The sequence below is a fragment of the Ostrea edulis genome, chromosome 7 (genome assembly GCF_947568905.1).
Source record: "Ostrea edulis chromosome 7, xbOstEdul1.1, whole genome shotgun sequence".
NCBI lineage: Eukaryota > Metazoa > Mollusca > Bivalvia > Ostreida > Ostreidae > Ostrea > Ostrea edulis.
The window spans coordinates 60143586-60164956 of NC_079170.1; the positions used below are offsets into that span (position 1 = coordinate 60143586).

The window sequence follows — 21371 nt, forward strand, 5'->3', positions numbered from 1 at the left end:
AATAGTTTATGCACAGTTTCCGCACCATGGAAACCATAGTTTTCATGCAGTGATCATTATAAATCGTCAAACACCTGTGTTAATCTGGTTTGAATAAACATAATAAGACATTAGCATATTCATAAATACTTGTTATTAGCATAATTTATGTACTATAATGAATCAATATTGATAAATATTAGTATTTGGGTCTATATATCATTATATAGTTCCTCCCATCCTTTTTGGGTAATTAGTAGTAACTAACGTAATGGCTGTGATAGTGAAAGTACAGACGGTTTTACAAATTTCAGTCATTTGGAGCTATTACGGACTTCATTTTATGATTTGGGACAAGAAGTTCATTTAAGAAATGATATCCAGCTGGACTTTATTACTCTGCTTCGGTGGAACCAGTTCATGTAGTTGGATCCTTTTCCATTGAATTCAATAAATGCCACGGTTTTGCTTCCTTTATTCAACTCAATTTTAACCTTTAATAAGAATTTGCACATTATAGATAAGAAGCATTATTTTCATGGGCGAAAGTTATCTTGGATAACACATTTTATTCTCTTCAGAACAGTAGAAGTGATGATATTCATATAAATGTGAAATGAATTTTGGTGGGCTTGAATGGAATCGCACAATAAAATGTCAATACAATCATAAGATTGTACACTTGTATACCATGTCTAGTGAAAGTCGGTCTTGTGAATTTGTAAAACATGTCAATATCCACTAACTTAATGCTTTTCCGTCGAATTCACCTTTCGAATATTGAGACAAGGTCAATAATCAATTTTGGACTTCTAACGATTTTCCTTGGGGTGACACCCAGCGTTTCCATCCGCAGATTTGGCGACAGACAACCCTCCATCTAATAGCATTGACAATTGTCGGTAAAGAGCTCGCACTTTTTAGTGAATCTTTTCTGCCAGGTGTCCATGAAATTTTGTCCGTTGCCACTTACTGCATGATACACAAGTTCCCAGTCCCCTGATAAACAGTAAACATGTTTCCAGTTCCTATAATAGTCATAAAATGAAATAAATTCTTCTTTGTTATACGACATCGATGAAAATAGATTTTGTTCGTTATTTATACCACACAGCAATCATTAGCTTTTATTTGCGTGTAAAACATATCGTGAACAATTGTCGTGGCGAACCAAGGTAATTAGGTTTCATCATTTGTGAATATTTCGCTAATAAAACTTTAAGAATACAAATATACAAACCAATACAGGGCGTTAATCCATATGTGAAACTGCAGCGCGTGACCAAGAACAGAAATATTATTCCAAACGTCATCTTTCTCTACAAATGTATGCGAGTGCTTTATACATGCATTAGTGTGTAGTCAATAACACTTTACACATTTTAGATAAAATGGTTCGCTCAAAGAAAGCATGTTTGATAAGGAAAGACGGACAACTCTAGAATTGACAAAAGTTGCACATATAACAATTCATGGCGTTTGTTCACACGAAATAGATTTATAAAAACAACCGACATTTTGACTAGTGACGATATACTAGATGTTAAAATGGAGTAAAAATACACATTGAATTAACCTACACTATACATTTCAGAAACAAATAGGAATTTTTACCAACCTAAAACCTGTGGTATTGTTTACCCCGTGGGTTTTTTCAGAGAACCCAGTGGTGTTTTTGTAGGGTTTCCTGTGGGGGTTTTATCTCCAAAACTAGCTAATAATATTGCTTGTTTTATTTGTTTATTTCATGCGAGTAAATCCCATGAATTGGTAATATAATTCGACGTTAAGAACATCTAGAGTAACATATTTTTTCTACAAATAGAACTATGATATGTACGAAAGCCTATTAGTATCATGTAAAAAAGTAAATTCACATTCCATTATCTCGTAATTACGAGTAAGGATCTCGTTATTGCGAGATAATTATCTCGTAATTAAGAGATCTTTTCTCGTAATTTCGAGATAATTATCTCGTAATTACGAGATCTTTTCTCGTAATTACGAGATAGGGGAATGTAAATTTATTTTTTATATGATACTAATAGGCTTTCGTAGATATGACTATATACTAAAGCTAACAAACTCATATACATGTACCAGAACTCGTTTATTAACGATCTAGTAGTAAAACTAAAATCTTTAAACAAAGGAGTTCAGATCAACGATTATAACTTTAGTCTTCTTCTATATGCTGACGACATTGCCTTAATCCCCCACTCTGAAAATGATATGCAACACATGCTAAACGCCGTCAACGACTGGTGTAGGAAATGGCGACTTGGTGTAGGAAATGGCGACTACGAATCAACACGCAAAAATCCAAAGTAGTACACTTCAGGAAAAACAGATTAAAACGTAGCAACTTTAATTTTCAGATAGGGGAAAGTTTTCTTGAATATGAGACGTCATAAAAATATCTAGGAGTAATCTTCGAAGAAAAACGTGAATTTAAAAAGAATGCAGAAAACTTAACTAAATCTGGAGGCTGGGCTCTCAGATCAGTCATCTCGAAAATTCATACAATTAAATCTATTGGATTCTTAACGTTCGAAAAATTATTCAACAATCGTGTCGTTCTGTCTTATATTATAGCAGCGGAGTTTGGGGCTACAAGAAACATCACTGCATTGAGATGGTTCAAAACCGGGCACTAAGATACTTCCTCGGAGTTCATCGGTTTACCCCGTTGTTAGCGTTTCAAGGGGAATGTGGATGGATTATGTCATTCTGTCGTCACGAAATGAATATGTTACGCCTTTGGAATCGCCTAATATACATGGCAAATGAACGTCTTACAAAACGCGTGTTTCTCTGGGATCGGATGCAAGACAATAGATTTAACTGGAATGCTCATATAAAAAAAACCCATTATGGACTCTCTACACTTTGAAAATATCTACCAAAACTCTACACCTTGTAATTTACAGCATGCAAAGGAGAAAATACGTTTAAACATGGAAACCGATTGGTTGAATGACTTACAGCATGTTCTAAAACTCAGAACTTACGCCATTTTGAAATCATGCTATAGCGTAGAAAAATACGTAATATTGGATATTCCAAAACTATTAAGATCTACTATGGCCATGTTCAGATGCGGAATCCTGCCCTTGCGGATCGAAACGGGTCGATATAAAGGAGAACCAGTCGAAGATAGAATTTCTATGTGTGACCTAAATCAAATTGAGTCTGAAAAACACTTTCTACTAGTGTGTCCCTTTTATGAAGAACAAAGAAAAACTCTATATAATGAAATTGGACTTAATGTAAATTTAAATCAAATGGATGACTCTGTGCTTACTAATATTGTTTGTAATTTCCCAAAACAAACTGCAAAATTTATCTATAATTCTTATAACATCAGACAAAAATACTTAAGGAAATCCACATAATTAAATCATATATGATAGTAATAAACATCCAAATGACTACATGCGCAGACATCATTGAACATATTAAATTGATTAAAGTGACATATAGGTCCGTTGGGCCGGGTGTAAAATTATATCATGTATCTTATATAGAATTTGTATTACACATATCACTATAATAAAAAAATTACTTACTTACTTACTTACTATATCAGTTTGGCTTATTTCGAGGCAGGTTGACATAAAGCATATTCAGCTACATACAATGATAATCCTAAATCCATGATCTATTTATATCACAATTAGTTGGCGAGGACAACTTTTCATCTATAATGAAGACAATGGCAAATACAGTTGGTCTTGGTGTTGAGAAGAAATCACAAAAGAAGGCGCACGATAACATCTAGTATAAACATTAGGTGAAAATAACGTACCTCCAAATTACATCATGCTGATAGCCGGCAATAAAAACATCCAGTCCATTAACGATTACAGCAGCATCAATTAAAATCAACACAGTTGTATTTCTGGCATACTTTCTAACGCATCAAATGAATCCAGAATACGCCACATTCAACTGAACATAAAAACAATTAATTCACAAATACAGCTTTAAGAAACACAAGTACACATAACACTAGAAACATATAAAATTCCCAGAATGATGATGTACATGGTGAAAAACTTATCATCAACAGTAAAGCATGCGACAACAGCAAATCCGAAAAAAGACCGCGTCTCATCTATGAGAGTTTCGGATGGCTGACATTTTTCATGAATAATCACATAATTTCAATATAAAACTATCAAAATTCAGTGGCTAGGGTATGTCACAGATTTTTATGAAACTTTGTATATAACAATATATTATGATATGTATTAAACTAAAAGGGCATGAAATGGCTTGACTTAGCAATGGTTGCAAAAAAAAAAAAAAAAAAAAAAAAAAAAAAAAAAAAAAAAAAACAACAACAACAAAAAATCTCTTCTAACAATGGCTGGGCAAAACTGCTATTGTGGATAAAAACAATATTGGGAAAATTTTTGCGAAGCTAGTTTCAGCTTTTTGAAATTAATCCTTGAAAACAATGGGAGAAAGGTATTTTTTTTTATGTACAAGGGTTTGATGCAACCCCGATGGTGGAATGACTTTAATATTTCATGGTTACCATAAAAGAGTATTTTCCTCTCATATTTCTAATTCTTGTTCGTTTTCCTTGTGCCATATTTAGAATTTTCAAATTGATTAAATCTTTGCTATACATTAAAAATTACCCCAGAATTGGATTCTATGATCTTGATTTTGGCAATTATATTTCTGACAGAAAATCAACCGATTAATGATTGAGTGAATAGTATTAGAATTATTTCTCTTCTAATAAAAGATAGGAGCTTCGTAATCATGTTTTCACGGCTGCACACCCACGAAGGAGTACAAGTTTGTAATTGTGCTGATTTTTAAAATCATATATATTTAAAACATTCACTTATAAAATTTTAATTATATTATATAGAAAACTGACACGTAATAAAAATGAGACGTTAGGATTAAAAATTTAGACTAAATCAATATTGGGATGACTCGTGACGTCGTTTGGCCTACATCTAGGGAAAGTCTTTCATTGCAACGCGAAGTTCGAGTCCCAGTTAGGCCTAACAAAATTCATACGTTTTCTTTTCAAAGGAGCATTGATAATGATATTAAATGCATAGTTACATGTATTTAATGACGAGTGCGTGAATATTGTTAGTGGACATAGACATGGATTTTACTTTCGTATCCAAACCAACACGAACTCGAGTTGAATTCATGTAGGCCTATAATGGAGACATTTGTTACATCGGAGACATGTGGACGCTGGAAGAGGGTGTGTGGAGATAGTAGTAAAGTTTTGAGACGCCATACAATTAGATAGATAAGTATTAAATTAAATTCTGGGAGGGGGCATTGGATGAATCATACGATTTTTTCGTTTAGAAGAAAGTCCGTCAATAATTTGAGGTGACTGGTGTGTTTTTTTTTATCATTGTGCTCTTATTTTCATTATCCTCTATGACGTCATGTACGTTTAAAGGCTGAAATTTCGAGGATGCTAGACGTCATGTCGTCATGATTGTTGTTTTTATAACAAGCAGACGAACTAATCATTCATCCGCGTAACTTTGTCACGTGATATGAATGTCATACCTTTCTTTCATAGGATATCTGTATTTTGCATGAATAGATATGAGAGAAATAGATATCATATATAGGGAGGCAATGTTCTGGGATATCAAGATTTACGAAGAGGATTGTTTTCAATCTTAAATTTTCATATACCACAAGGACAAAACATGGATAAAAGGAGTTGAATTATGTTCATAAACTGCTTTAGGTTTCCATGGCAACGGATAGTAGACTTTCTGTGGTGGGGTTTATATTATGCAACATAGTGCAAATAACATAGTACTGTGAGAATCAAAGAAATCTGCGACATTGAGTGGTCAGTTCCTCTATATATATATATATATATATATGTAATTTGTACATAGAATTAATCTTGAAATGTAACTTAATTGTTTTCATTTAAGAGCGATCTTTCGTGAATTAAATATGGTACAGTATGTAACAGTCAATATTCATTTCCCAATGAACTACATATGTTTCTAGTGGCGTAATGTTGTGGCTGGTGGAATGCAAAATAGTTTACAAGGATAAATACGTGATAAAAAGAATCTTCTTTAGTTCGTTGCTGGATAAAGGGAAATATTTGATAAAGTCATGTATCTTCTGCAAACGATACTTCCACTTTCCTTAATAAACAAGTAATTTCTCATATTGATAAATACATCTGATGTACAATATTACTTTTTAACAAATTTGTCATTACAATGTGGCATGAGAATTGAGGGGAAAACATGCAACTGGTCTTGTGCCGCGATCACTTTTGATTTATTCTAGGTATTATCTAAGTTTCAGGTATATGCAATCGAACAACCACATGCCTGAAAATTTGAGATTTTAATTTTTCCAATGATTTTGAATTATACTATTTTACATGTATACATTTTTTGAACTGCATTATCTGTGAATGAACTAACCCTGCATTTGGCAATACCTTTTACTTTGATGAATTCATTCCTTGTTTTTAAATATCTTGACTATCAAGATACTATTTGTATGTTTGATATTCTGTAAACAATAGAAAGCAATTTTGTTTATAACATGAAATAGTCGCTCAAGATAATGGTCTCTACAACTTGGCTTAGATTCAATTTTCTGTAAGATAATATGATGAGAACGAATTTGCCATGCTCGTTGTAAATATGTCACAGTAACGACCACTATTGGGATTATGGGTGCATGGAATTTGATTAGATAAAACATCTATAAAGAAATTCATCAATAATATAAACAATAAAAAGTGCACACTTACCGTCGATATGCATGTCTAATAATACCTAATACACCATACGGTGTCTGCTGCCTGCTACTGTATGAACACAGCAGGACTGAACTATTGATTTCGTTGAACGCTTGGTTAAACTTGTACATTGCTAGTTGTTATATCTAATATCACGCGATGTCACTGTGTACAGTTAAGAAGTTTGTTACTTTAGATATGTTCTTAAGCCGTAATTGACACGTGTTAAATTGCTCGTTAAAATTATTTTGTAAAATTGTTGGAATGTTTTAGAAACTTATGGAATTAATACAGGTGTTTAAATAAATGTCTGGCCTCAAGCGTCAGCATTCCTACAACTACACTCCCTTTCGTACATAGTTTTTGTAATTTTCTTTAAATCATAGATACATTTTAATTAATACTTGATACATGATATGAATTCATATTTTTTAAAAAAAAATCATCCCGATATCTCCTTTACGGGCCGTTATTTCTGCAGCTAACCTTTGCTTGATAGTACGAACATAATAATGAGGATGTGTATTTGAAAGTCGCAGTAAATGACAATTAAAATAATGCTAGGAGATAAGAGTGATTAATGCATACATATGTAGGAGAGTTTTAGAAGGATATTTTTGATAAAGACATCGCAAATATAATGCAGACTAGTGTCAATTTAAAAAAAAAGTGTATTGTTGTCATACTAGGAAAGCCTTCAATGTTTAAGGTTATGCAACGCAGAGGAAATAATCAGGTACACGTGTACCGGGGACCATGTCGACTTGAATATTGTATTACAATTTGATAAAGCTATTGCATGATGCACGTTACCTGATTGTGAGCTATGCAAAACAACAGATGTTGTTTACAGGTTTCCAGTTTACTGTTATCTGATTTCAAAATTGAGAATCACTCAAAAAAAGAACTGCCTTCAAAAGTTATGGGTTTTTTTTAAATGTAGTGTTTCAGTGATTTCTTCGCGCTACATTTTCCTACAGATAAAAGCATTACTATGATTGATTTGTGTTTTGTACAATTGTACATGTAGCTAAAAATGTAGTTTAAAGGTTTTCCTGGTATGAGAACAATATACTTTTGCATGTATACTAACACAATATATCTTGAAGATAGTAGCAAGACACCGTAAGGGGGCAATCTGTGAATGCATTTTATTATAATGTTATAATGTCCTTATTGAAAACGTTGATTTTGTTGTTGTTTTCCTCCAAGTTCTCTAAATCAAACTCAGAGTTTGAAACATGTCAATACTGGTATATCAAATTTACTTATAATTACTTTTTGCGCATCAGTTCAATGGCGAATATGTTACGATCACGCACATCAGTGGCACGCTTGCGTCCCCCACCTTTCTCATTCTCTTTGCAGCAATGGACATCAAAATATCGTTTATATTTTTTATTTTTCTTGATTCGTTACCTTATATATATACGTAAGATGTTTATCACTAAAGCTTTCAAATAATTTGTAGATAACATAATTACGGATATTGTAAAATGTGAAATACATGTGAAATACATTTGTTTCTTCCCAGCTCTTGCAATAAATGGTCAGGAATTGATTATTACCGATGCAATTACGTCACGTATTCAAAATCGAGGCATACACGCAAGTGTGGTTTTTGGAACTGGAGAAGATGTCCATATTACAGGTAAAAAAAAAATTGAATTTAACACCTTTTTAAAATAATTTAATCGTCCCAACGTGAAAAAAATTAAATATGTTTCCGATTTTCAACACACAATACAATTGAAATGTGTCAGCGCATGTAGTTCTGATGATTTGTAATATTATCACACAGGAAGTCTAAAAGTACAAAATCCAGGTGGTGCAGTCGGACATGTCCAGGTAATTATTTGAAGATATTCGAACTATATAACATTTCTTCAGTATCGATAGTCAATTCACAGAATATTATATTTTTGAAATAATTTTGATGAGCATGTTACTTATTTATACCTCTATTCTAAACACATTTCGGAAAAATTGTTCAGATTATATTTATGATGTTGGTTTCTGAATATGTATATTTGTATTCGCTATTATTTGGACACAATATAGATTCATTTTCTATATAATGTCGGCTTTTAAGATTGGCGAGGAATGAAAAATGAGATTTCATGCGCATTTAACGGTATCTTTGAGCTAGATGAAATATATATTTTTTTCATTTAGCAATTAAAATTCAACTCTTATGAGTGCGATACTCAGCAATTTCAAATTTCCATCTTAAATGTTCCAAGAGTTAAAGTCAATAAATTTGATTAAAAAAATATAACAATATTCATAGGATCTCTTTCTATATTCATTGCGTTGTTTATTTATTTGCTATATTAGTAAAGGATTTAGTCCAGAAATCATGAAAAATGACCCTGTTTCCAAAATTTAAAATCTTTTGGGGGTCAAAAGGCTACAAAATCTGCTTTCTAAATCAGTTAATTTTATCCGATTTCCTCTACGCACTTTCTTTCTACGGGGTTCTAAATATAGCAATGAAATGAATGCATTTACATTGTAACGTCATTTTGACGTCGTTGTATTGCTAAGGTAGTTAATTGACGAAGTCAATATTTACTCTAATGGCGTAAAGGAGAAAAAACTATTATTTAATATTATTAAGTTCTTCATTAAATTTCCTCGTGGATTTCCAGATACAATGAGTATTCATTTTGATAATAAATATGACATTGTATGGAAAAAGCATTGTGTTTTGCATGTAAGCTTGTGAAATGCTATGAGGATGTCAGTGTTGTATTGTTCATATTCAGTCGATTTGTTGACATTCTCACATAGAATCCACAAGGATGTTGTAATCATTAGCGGATTTACGGGGGAGGGGGCAATGCTTTCCTAAGATAAAAAAATATATAATGCAATTCAAGAACAAATATATGAGTAACATAAAATTAGATAACTAATAAATATCATGTTTTAAAAAAATATCACAAACCTGTTATTTTATCGAATCACACTGTTCATATACATGTACATGCCAGTTTAAGTTTCAATTGGACAAGTATAGTTACATGTAAACATTCATCAGAACATAAAAATTAGGGATGTCAATTTTACTCGGACGCTTTAGTCGAGCGATAGTCAAGTACACAGTCAAAAAACGGACTGATATGGTACAAGTGTACCTAACTCAAGCATGAGTCACACCTCGGCGCACCTGGATAGCCAAGTACACGGCACGGGACGAAAGGCTGTTGATAACCGTAATTAATCCACCACAATAATTTTTATTTTGATTCGGAAATGCTGTACAAGCAAGAATTAAAATGTACGTGTACTCAGGCATAAAAAGAATCATGTAAACATATGTATAAGTTTTTTTTTTCAATGCATGTACAATATATTCTTGTTCAAAACCAAAAATAATTTGGTCGACAAATATTGGACGAGAGTCTATTTCTAAGTTTTGTCTCCCAATTGTCAAGTCAAAGAAAAAAAATCTTTCTGAAGGTACGAACAAAACCTCACCAGCTAGGAATGCCAGGAAAGGAAAGCCGTTTTCCTTCATAGACCATTAAATAATTGGATTGCCATCAGAGTACGAGTTTTCGGAGAGGTAAAGAACTTTTAGTAAACTTGAAATCACAGAACTTTTCCCAAATCAATAGCATTAAAACCTATGACTTTTCAACACTATACACGACCATTCCTCACGATAAATTAAAGACAAGACTTTTTGACATCACAGACAGTTGCTTCTTCAACAAAAACGGAAAACGGAAATATTCATATCTAGTGATCAGTCATTCAAAAACTTACTTTGTTAAACACCACTCTGATTCCACGCACAAGTACTCTGAAGTTGAAATAAAAAATATGCTAGAGTTCCTCATTGACAATATTTTCGTGGTCTTTGGTGATCAGGTCTTCCAACAGTCTGTTGGAATTCCCATGGGCACGAATTGTACTCCTTTGTTAGCTGACCTGTTTTTATATTCATACGAAGCAGAATTTATTCAAAAACTTCTACGTGAGAAGAAAAAATTTCTCGCTGTGACCTTCAATTCGACTTTTAGATATATCGATGACGTTTTGTCTATTAACAATGATAGCTTTCATTCATATGTCGATTTGATATATCCCTGTGAGTTCGAAATAAAGGACACCACAGAGTCGTCACTTCTGCTTCATACTTAGATATTTTATTGAAAGTAGACATTAACGGCAAACTGACAACTCAACTGTATGACAAACGGGATGATTTCAGCTTTTCCATCGTCAACTTCCCACATTTATGTAGCAATATTCCATTATCACCTGCATATGGTGTTTATATATCTCAACTGATTCGATATGCAAGAGTTTGTTCTGGGTATAGTCAGTTTTTAAATCGAGGTAAGCTACTGACAAACAAGTTGATGGTACAGGGATTTCAACAGTCTCGATTGAAGTCAGCATTTCGCAAATTCTATGGTCGTTATAACGATCTAGTTCGTCAATACAACCTCACGTTGGGTCAAATGCTGTCTGACGTGTTTCATACCGATTGTTAAGCCGTTCTTGGCACACTGATTTTAACTGCGGATAACTCCGTTTACCTGATCAGGATATGGGGCTCACGGCGGGTGTGACCGGTCAACAGGGGATGCTTACTCCTCCTAGGCACCTGATCCCACCTCTAGTGTGTCCAGGGGTCCGTGTTTGCCAAACTATATATTTTGTATTGCTTGTAGGAGTTATGAGATTGATCACTGTTCGTTATCTTCACCTTGCATGAAAATACAATAAAAAATGATAATTGTAATAATAATGATAATAAAAGAAATTGTCGGCTTTCATTACTGTACTCATTTTAAAGTTAACATCCCCATGCCTTTGAATTATTTCTGTTATTTATTTATCCATTTAAATATGCTACTAACACATCTTTATTATTTATCGGGGATGCATTTATTTATTCATATTTAATATACTTTATAATCTATTCATGTTTATTAACAATTCGCTCTTTCATCTATTTACTCCTGTTTTTTCCTTCTTCTTCTATTATTATTCGTATACTTTTAATGTAGTCAAAGTATTTATCTTCTTGTGTGTTTATATTTATTTGATATGTCAGGGACAGATCCAGGAATTTTAAAAAAAAAGGGGGGGGTCTACCATTAGTTTTGGTTTTCAAAGGTGGGGTCACCTTCAAAATGTGTTATTCGTACTTTTAAAGCACAATTTTCTGACAAAAGCAAGAGGTCCGACCGGGCCCCGAGACCCCCCCCCCCCTTGTATTTGTTTTATCTACAGTATTTATACTATTCATCTGTCTACTTGTGTGTCTATTTCTTTTCATCTACTAGATAGCTATTGTTCTTGTGTATGTACTTATACCCTTGTATTTTTAATTATTCACATTTTGATTTATCTATATGTTTATTCATTTTAAAATAATTTATTCATTTTTACCGCATATCATTTTAGTTTTGAAATATGTATTAATAATTCAATGATTTAATTGCTTTTCATTTCTATTAACACCATTCCCTACTAGGAATTTATCCTTGAAAAGCTAGTTGTGATAGTATTAGCCTATAGATTTGCTTAAAAATTCCCCATAGGGCACCCCATTAAGAAGTTTGAAAGAGTTGTCTCCCGTCAGTTTTTCCCATGGTTACAGTAAACAACAGGGTTTAAATTGCTACCATTTAAAACAATATTTTAATCAAATAATTATATTTAAGCTAAAATAAAGCATTGTTTACAATACATGTATTCTTTTAATGGGAGCAAGCCCCAATCGTAACAACTCGGCCATTTCCGTAACCGACAGGCTGAGCGTGTTCCGATTGGAGCAAGCCCCTGTGAGTAAACTCCATTGTTATGAAGAGCTGACTAATATCGTCAGCTTGACAGGCGACGTCATTCCTTATGCAGGAACTGAGGAACAAAGATTTTGGAAAGTGTTCACTAGGCCTAGTACATTGTACGTATGTTTACTTAGGAAACCTTAAGTGAAGTACATGAAATTGCTTAATCCATCTAATATTAGAAAAAAATACCATAGCAAAGTCTCATAATTTCACAGCTTTGAAACCAGTATATCTGGTGTGCCCAGGGGTCCGTGTTTGTCCAACTATCTATTTGTATTGCTTGTAGGAGTTATGAGATTGATCACTGTTCGTTATCTTCACCTTGCATTTATATGGATCTATTTTCATCGTATTACAAATTCCCTATCTTCGATCACCGTAACCCGAGTGAGATTCGATAAATAATGTGATAATAAACATTAACATTGAATTCATTACTGTTTGATTCGAAACATGACAAAACACATTTAAACTATCAAATTGCATGCCCAATTTAACCACTTAAAACGGTAATCCGGAAAATTCTAGGCAAGTTTCAAAAATTCAAAATCATCAAATAAAATATGGCGCCGCACGTGAACCAACACGAAACTAGTACACAACATTTCTCAGATAACGATATAACCGTATATAAAATATCATCGTGGTTCAAGAGTGGCGCCCATAAAAATTTATTAAATAAAGTTTAGAATTTCTATAAAAAATAGATATTTTTGACATACCGCATCCGGTTTCAATGCATATAATTACGCTCGTGCTGTTTCCTGCACAAAACTCGATATGGAAATTAATAGTATAATTTCTAATTAAAGTCTGCCCTAAGATTTCTTCTATAAATATAAAGTTTTATTTTCAAAGATTGACAGGGCCAAATCATGCAATTTCGGCTTTAGTCCTTTTTACATGTATTTTGTGCGTTTCACCTCATCTTAAAGTTGTCAGTATCACATGCATTTACAAACATTGGTAGTTAACATTAAGACATTCTAAACATTCTACATGTAAGACTCGTCCACGCTGTAAATAAAGTTTGAAACGTTGACTTCCTTACGTTTTCATCATTTGAAACCATGAACACATTTAATTTATCTAGTTTAAAATCTATACATGATGATAGAAACACAAATCCGTATGTGACGTACCGTAATCTCGAGAGAAAAAAGAGATAAGTAATAGAAGTAAAAAATGATATATAACTAATATCAACCACTGGTATCCGTTAACAATGAAAAATACTAAATCAATACATGCGTTTCAAAGAATTTAAATGCAAACAGAATGTTGAATGTCTTCATTATTTATTTTGAAGTAAGTTCATTACAAAAGGATATTCCCGAAGTACAGTTTCATATCGCATGAAAAAGATGCATTGTTGTCCTTCTAAGGGTTTATATATTATCGTTATCTTTCGTTTTGACTTCCCTGTGATCAGACAGTGAACGGTGGTTGGGGTAGTTGGAAAGGGTGGACACAGTACACCAGCTGTACCAATAGAGCATTATGTGGATACGGGACACAGACTTTGGTCAGAAAAAGGCAGTGCAACAAACCAACACCACGTAATGGTGGCAGATACTGTAGGGGCGCTAAGCGAGATTATAAATCAAATTCATGCTGGATTAAACGCTGTCCAGGTATTTAATATGCAGGATACAATGATGAAATAAAAGATAAAATGACATTCAGAGTGCTTGCTGATGGGGTTATTGTGACCATGTTAACCTTTCAATGATTCAACTTCTGATTCAACGTTTTCACATAGGATTTTTTGTAACAGCACACTTGAACTATAATATTAAATCGGCTAAGAATCGATGGAAGACCTTGGTGTTTTTTGAACTAGGAAACAATATTTCGGACATACGTCGATAAATATTAAAAGCGGAGACGCAAACAGCGATCAATCCCATAAATGCTATAAAGAATGCACACTTGAGAACAAGATAAACACGGACACTTGGAAACACTAGACAAATGATCAGGTACCTAGGAGGAGTATGCATCCACTGTGTGTTAACCTAAAGATATATATAGTTACTGAGTATTATCATTTGCTATTTAGATCAAAAATATACTTTTTCCATATGATCAGTTTTTGAATTGAGACAAGCTACAGAAAAAAAAGTTGATGGTGCAGGGGTTCAACAATTTCGTTTAAAGTCAGCATTTCGCAAATTCTATGGTCGTTATAATGATCTACTTCGCCAATAAACCTATCATTGGGTCAAATGTTGTCTGACGTATTTCATATCGATTGTTAGGCCGTTCTTGGCACACTGATTTTGACTACGGATAACTCCGTTTACCTGATCAAGATGTGTGACCGGTCGCCAGGGGATACTTACTCCTCCTAGGCACCTGATCTCACCTCTGGTATATCCAGGGGTCCGTGTTTACCCAACTCTATATTTATACCCCCCGAAGTTTGGGAGTATATTGGAATCACCATGTCCGTCTGTGTATCCTGTCCGTCTGTCTGTAGACATGATTTTGTCTGGCATGTCTTAAGAAACCAGTGCACAGATTTTTCTGAATATCTGTACACTCACTCATTACTCACCATATGAAGATGTGCACCTGGTATTATTATATTGATTGGACAATTTTTCTTTGAGTAATAGAAGTAAAATATTTACTAATGTCACCTTGTATAGCATGATTGAACAATATAAGAGTTAAATTATATGTTCATGATTGCATTAAAACAAACTGATTTAATGATTATTCGGATTTGAATGCTACATTTCAGGACTGCCTAAACATTTTGAACGAATACCTGATATGCTATAAATACGAAAGCCCAGAATTCGAGATTCGAAATTCAAAATACGAGATTCGAAATTCAGAATACGAAATTCGAATTTCGAAATTCAAATTCCAAATCAACCAATCAAAATGTAGGTCACATTAGATTAAAGGGTAGAGGGTATATGCATATAAACTTAAAATATGACAGAAAGTTTATTCTTCTAATACTCAGGCGCGTAGCTGCCTATACGTAAGTACGCAACTGCGTACACATTTGCTAAAAAAAAGAAAGAGAGAAATTATTTTTACATTTTTATGTCATTGCCTTAAGTGTAACTTTGCGCTATGTATTTCCGATTTATGATGAACTCCAATCATCATATCTATTCTATTGTTTGAATTCGTTTGTTTCGAAAATTGACAGCCAAAATACCCGTTGTATACTAAAAAAAATTGGTGATTGTAATCAATAAAACCCAGGAGCTTCCGGGGGCTTTGCCCCCTGGGCCCCAACCCGGGCTTCGCCCTGGACCCACTGGGGGCCTCAAGGTCCCCTGCCTTACTTTGCGTACGCTTCATTTTCTGTCTGGCTACGCGTCTGAATATGTTTAGTAAACAACGAAACATTTCTTTTAAAACTATAAATGTTATGATGCATGCTTAGCATGCAGACAGGGCCGTAGATGTGAGTGTTTGGATCAAGTACTTATCTATTATATATAAACAAACGAGGAAATTCGAACCAAAAATAAATATTTCTCTCCAATCTATATTCTTTTTACAATTTTTTAAGGGTCTAGAAAGCTTAACTACATGTGTCATTACGACAGAAAAATAATCTATCCACGTTTTAAAGATTATCTTATCCCACTGATTCATATTATGGAGAATATTTTGACATTATAAATCAAGTCATTATATGAAAACAGGCCTGTAGAAATTCAGGTTCATAGAAAGCGAGGAGGGGCGGGGGGAACCAGGTCGAATACACCTCAAATAATACACTTTAATTGAAATGGAATCGAAGGTTATATGAATAAAATTAACTGATGACACCCCGTAGCAATGAATTCTGATTTTAGATTAAACTATAGGTTTACCTGCATACCATTTTTTTCTGCTTGAATGATCATATTCTTATAATTTATTTTACATGAGAATAACTGTACATGTTTGAGTTAACAATGATACAGGCGCATGAGTTCACCCCCCCCCCCCCCCCCCGCCACAATCACCCGAATAGCCTAATTGAGTTGATTTAATTATTTTTGTTCAAAATTGCTGATGTATGTCACAATGTCTTGCCTACTCCAAAAAGGCTAAAATAACTCAATATAAGCATTTTTTATTGAAAACCTTAATACCCAGTGAAGGTATAAATTCATAAAAAGGGCTTATTTTGATTTATTTTGGACTTTTGGGGTATGGAAGACATTGTTGATATTCATTAAAGAGATGTTCAACAAACATACTTACAACACAACTCGAGTAGCTTATTCGACCCGGGGGGGGGGGGGGGGGACCAAGTACCTGGGAACTACATGTATGCTTGATTGATGTTTTCCGCCACACTCAACAATTTTTCAGTTATCTGGTGGCGCCCACTTTTTTTTATTGGTGGAAAAGAGAACCCAGATACAATGTACCTGGGGAGAGACCACCGACCTTCCGAAAGTAAACTGGGAAACTTCCTCACTTACCGACGCGAGCGGGCTACATGTATGAAGGAAAAATTATAATGCAATTACCGGTATTGATTATCGAGTGTTTAACCAGACCCGTAGTCGGCCGGCAATTTCAAAAAGGGGGAGGGGAGGGGAGGGGAAAACTAACTGGGAACAAACCACCCATTTTAGTATTTGACCACACCCACCCTTTTTTCTGACTTTTTTTGCGGTGGTAATTTCTCTGAAATATGTGGATTCCTTGTCTATCAGATCCCAATTTCGATTTATATATAATCGTTTCACGCTTTTTGTAAGCTTTAGAGATTGGCTTAGCCTTCTATTGGTATAACAAATTGTATTCTATTATACCGATAGAAGGCCAATCTCTAAAGCTTACAAAAAGCGTGAAACGATTATATAAATCGAAATAAGGATGGGATCGACAAGGAATCCACATATTTTGGAGAATTTATCGCGGCAGAAAAAAATCAGAAAGGGGGGGGGGTGTTGGTAGTAGTGCCCATACTTCAGATGCCTGTACAAATATCTTCCTCATTTGTTCATTTATTTTTTAAATGCGCCTGGGTGTAAATAATAGAGGAAATTCTAACCATGAATACTTATTTCTCTCCCATCTATGTTGTCTCTCTTTATATTTTTTTTTTATGTTTCAGGAAACTTAACTACGTGCGTCATTAGTCATTACCGCAGAACACTAATTTATCAACGTTGTCCCATTCATGTATGTTCTATATTCAAGTGCAGTACTGTATTTATAATCTCAGGAACCGGTAATTTTGTCCGTAATAGTAATAGTAGGGTTCTATACTATATCACCCCCTAATAAATATTAGGAGTTGATATAATCTAGAATGAGCCTTCTGGGCTTTCATACATAAAATATTTTTTAATGTTACATTTTCCCCCCGAGTGTTTTACTTAGCTGACGAATGACCTACTTCCTCAGCTACTGAGAGTTTAAAGCGCAATTTCTGAATGTAATTGAATGTAGGAAAGGTGTTCTGGATCTTGACTGAGAACAGTTCCTTGAGCAATATCCATTTATACCACATTGATAACATTCGCGCTCTTTCTGGGATGTTGAAGGTAATGGAGATGTATGTCTTTGTATTTTGGTCTCTGGTGATCTGTCTCTTTGTTGTCTATCCTCGGATAATTTTAAAATTTCTTTGAGTAACCTTACAATGTATGTGCTCCTTCTGTTCATCCTCTAAACTCGCCATTTTATTTTCTAAGGGTTTTGTTGATTTTGATGGCAGTGAACAGTTTACTTCAGATGCATTTAGTTCCTCTGTTACAAATGCAGAATCCTTCCTTTCTACAGTCTCATCAACGTGGTCCAGGGTAACACTTTTCACTTCCTTTTTGGCTTCAATATCCAGATTCTGATCAACAATGGCACACTTCATATGTTTAATGGCTTCATTTAATGTTTCAGGATCTTTATTTGAAGTTGAAATTACAGCTTTTCTGCCATTACAGCCCCAGATAAATACATCAATTGTAACTGCGCTCTTGAAATAATCTGGTAAACTGTTATAACCAATTTTAGCCAAAATTTCAATTCTCTCTGCAAATTGATCAATTGTTTCCCCTGAATATTGTTCTATATTTTGTAAATATTGTCTGATACTGTGTGAACGATCTTTTTCGTCAACAACTTCTAAGTCTGATCTAAAGAGTTGAGCTTTTTTTTTAAACATTCTATCTCATCATCGAGCTTTCTATCTGTATTATGATTTTGTGAATGTTCTATTTCTTCCCGGCTCTTACTCAACAGTTTCTCTCTTTCATTCAACTCTCGTTTTCTACCATCTATTTCTCTGATCAACATCCTCGTGTCTTTAGCTAACCTAAGACTGTTTCTTAGCACTGTACACTCACTTTTTACGCCTTCTATAACTATATCTCTCTCCTTAATCTCTACTTTCATCTCCCTTATCATTTCTTCTTGTTTTCTGATATTATCTCTTTGTACATCTAACACATGATCTTTTATTCTTAATTTACCTTGTAACATTCTTATTTGAAATCTTAACCTCAGATCTTGTATCATGGCGTGTTCTGTATTTGCTTCATCTGTTGCTAAGCAAGAATCTATTTCAACATCACCTATTTCTATCAAAGGTTTACACATTGAACTTGGTACGTTTGTATCAGTTTCAAAATCTTCTATAGTCTGTTTCCCTTTGATGTTGCAAGGCTCTCCAATGTCACAAGAAGACACTAATCCGCATACATTATTTTAGTGATGGGTGAACTAATAGGGGTAGTCATGATTGTGATCTTTTACCACCTTAAGCAAATCCATCAAACAATAGGGGTAGTCTAGATTTTGCTCTTTTACCCACTACATAAGGTAGCTCCATCCTCATGTGACTTATCAATATTAATAGTTAAAAGTGGAAAAACTTTATTAATTTCCACTTAATATAGTTTAATTTAATTAATAACCAAAGAAAATGTATATGTTGCCACTTTTTTAAAGATGTCAGACATACAAAAACAGAAGTACACATCAACATAAGAAAATCACACATTTTCGTTAAACAGAATAATATAAATAGAAGAAAAAAACTTGTTGAAATGACAAAATCTAAATATCAACAGTTTTTAAAAACTGGTAATTCATAAATATGTATAGATTGATTGTGGATATCAGGGAAACCAATGTATAATAGACATCTAGTAGAGGAAATCCTAGCAGAGGAGTTATTGCCCTTGACAACATTTTTTTAATCATAATTAATTGATTATTTATGGGAAATATAAACTTTTTCAGTATTTATAGTTTACCAGATTTTTTATTTTATCCAGTGAATAAAATTCCTCAGTAAGATATAGTTCTATCATGCCCAGAGTTTAATTAATCAAGATTTTTGCAAAAACCTATGACATCACAAGAGGATCGATCAACCTTAAGCATACACAATATGGCACAACTGATTAGAGGTAGTCTGGTCTAGCTCCTTTACCTCCTAAGCATACACTAAATTAATATTAAGAGTAGTCCTGATCTTGCTCTTTTACCGTCTAAGCCTACATAAAAACAGGTAAAATATCCTAATCCAAAGGTGTATTGATTTTATCATCAGAAACTCTGTCGACAAAATCAAGTGTATGCATGTAAAAATATGTTTTACAAAAAAAAAAAAAAAAAAAACACCACACAATGAAAAAGAAAAAAAAAAACCGCACACAAAATCTGAAAAATACCACAATGAATAGATCTCAGTGTAGCTCTAATCTCTACACCAAGAACTTTTACTTTGGCGCCAATATGCCCCGATCTTACCTAGGCATGACTTTGTATACAAACTAACGTATATACAATCCCACTTCTGACACCAATGTAGTAATGCGTGGTATTTATATATCAATGAGCTGCTAAATTATGTGTAAGGTCTGGGCTTCCAAAGTCCGGCGGTATGAAACACACGTCAGCTCTGGGGGAAGTCAAGAAAGCAACTGAATTGTGTTTACAACTAAAGAGTTGAAAGTTATTGAAGTCCAAACCCGATCTAAAATAGTATTCATTTTCACTACAATATCTCGTTATAAATATATAATTAATTAAAAGAAGGGTAAAAAAAACACCTGCAAATCGGTAATATTTTTTAATTGACTCCCCCTGTATATCATTAACCAGTACAGGATACCAAAATAGTACCTTTGTTTACAAAGACAAATGTAAGTACCTTTTGTACTTCGTTAGGTTAATGAGAAAATTTAAAGCTTTTTTACAATCTACTTTTCATTATACTATAACAAAGTTTATCTTCCTTTAAGCAGGAATTTTCTATTTATCATTTGGACTACTTGGTTTAGAATCAATGTAAGCATTGTACACTAAACGAATTTATTCATCATTATGTATCTTGATTTGACTGAAAGGAAAGAAAATAAAACAAAGTTTCTATACATATTTCCTACGTTTGTAATTTTCAAACGCATATACATGAACAAAAATCAAATTTGCCCTAAAAGTTCGTGAAGTGTCGAACTAATGGACAAGTACTTGATGTGTGCAATATCATTGTATATGTATTTAGAGAAAAGTAAATGAGTGTAACCCAGGTTCATGTGGTTAAATTAAACATCCAACTAATAGGTTTTAATTGTCATTTTCAGTTCATGGTAGATGGGGAAATCGGGGGTCCTGGAAGAAGAACGGAAAATGTAGTAAATCGTGTGGCTATGGAACACAGAGATACTACCAAACCAGGGCTTGTATAGGACCAAAACACGGAGGCAGACCATGTAGAGGGGCAACGGTCCAATATAAAAGCCAGACCTGTCTGATTCGTCATTGTCCAGGTAACTTGATTACAATAAAAGCCACAATCTTAAACAATAATGACA

The 21371-nt window shown here is 33.7% G+C and overlaps 2 protein-coding genes across 8 annotated transcripts in view; one reads left to right on the plus strand and one right to left on the minus strand.

The window, feature by feature from the left end:
• LOC125656393 (uncharacterized) overlaps positions 1-6890 on the minus strand; it is a 20934-nt gene extending 14044 nt beyond the window's left edge. The window contains exons 1-6 of one of the 7 annotated variants that reach the window (XM_056144881.1): positions 6770-6827; positions 6452-6525; positions 3788-3930; positions 3553-3680; positions 1220-1298; positions 750-1007 (exon numbers count right to left, since the gene is read on the minus strand). The gene's annotated coding sequence lies outside the window, so the exon portion shown is untranslated. Of the gene's footprint in view, positions 1-749; positions 1008-1219; positions 1299-3552; positions 3931-6451; positions 6526-6769 lie in introns of all 7 variants that reach the window. The other 6 variants (XM_056144885.1, XM_056144877.1, XM_056144880.1 and 3 more) reach the window with 6 other exon arrangements.
• LOC130048296 (hemicentin-1-like) overlaps positions 5823-21371 on the plus strand; it is a 34564-nt gene continuing 19015 nt past the window's right edge. The window contains exons 1-4 of the mRNA XM_056144876.1: positions 5823-5836; positions 8292-8408; positions 8559-8605; positions 21141-21326. The gene's annotated coding sequence lies outside the window, so the exon portion shown is untranslated. The remainder of the gene's footprint in view (positions 5837-8291; positions 8409-8558; positions 8606-21140; positions 21327-21371) is intronic.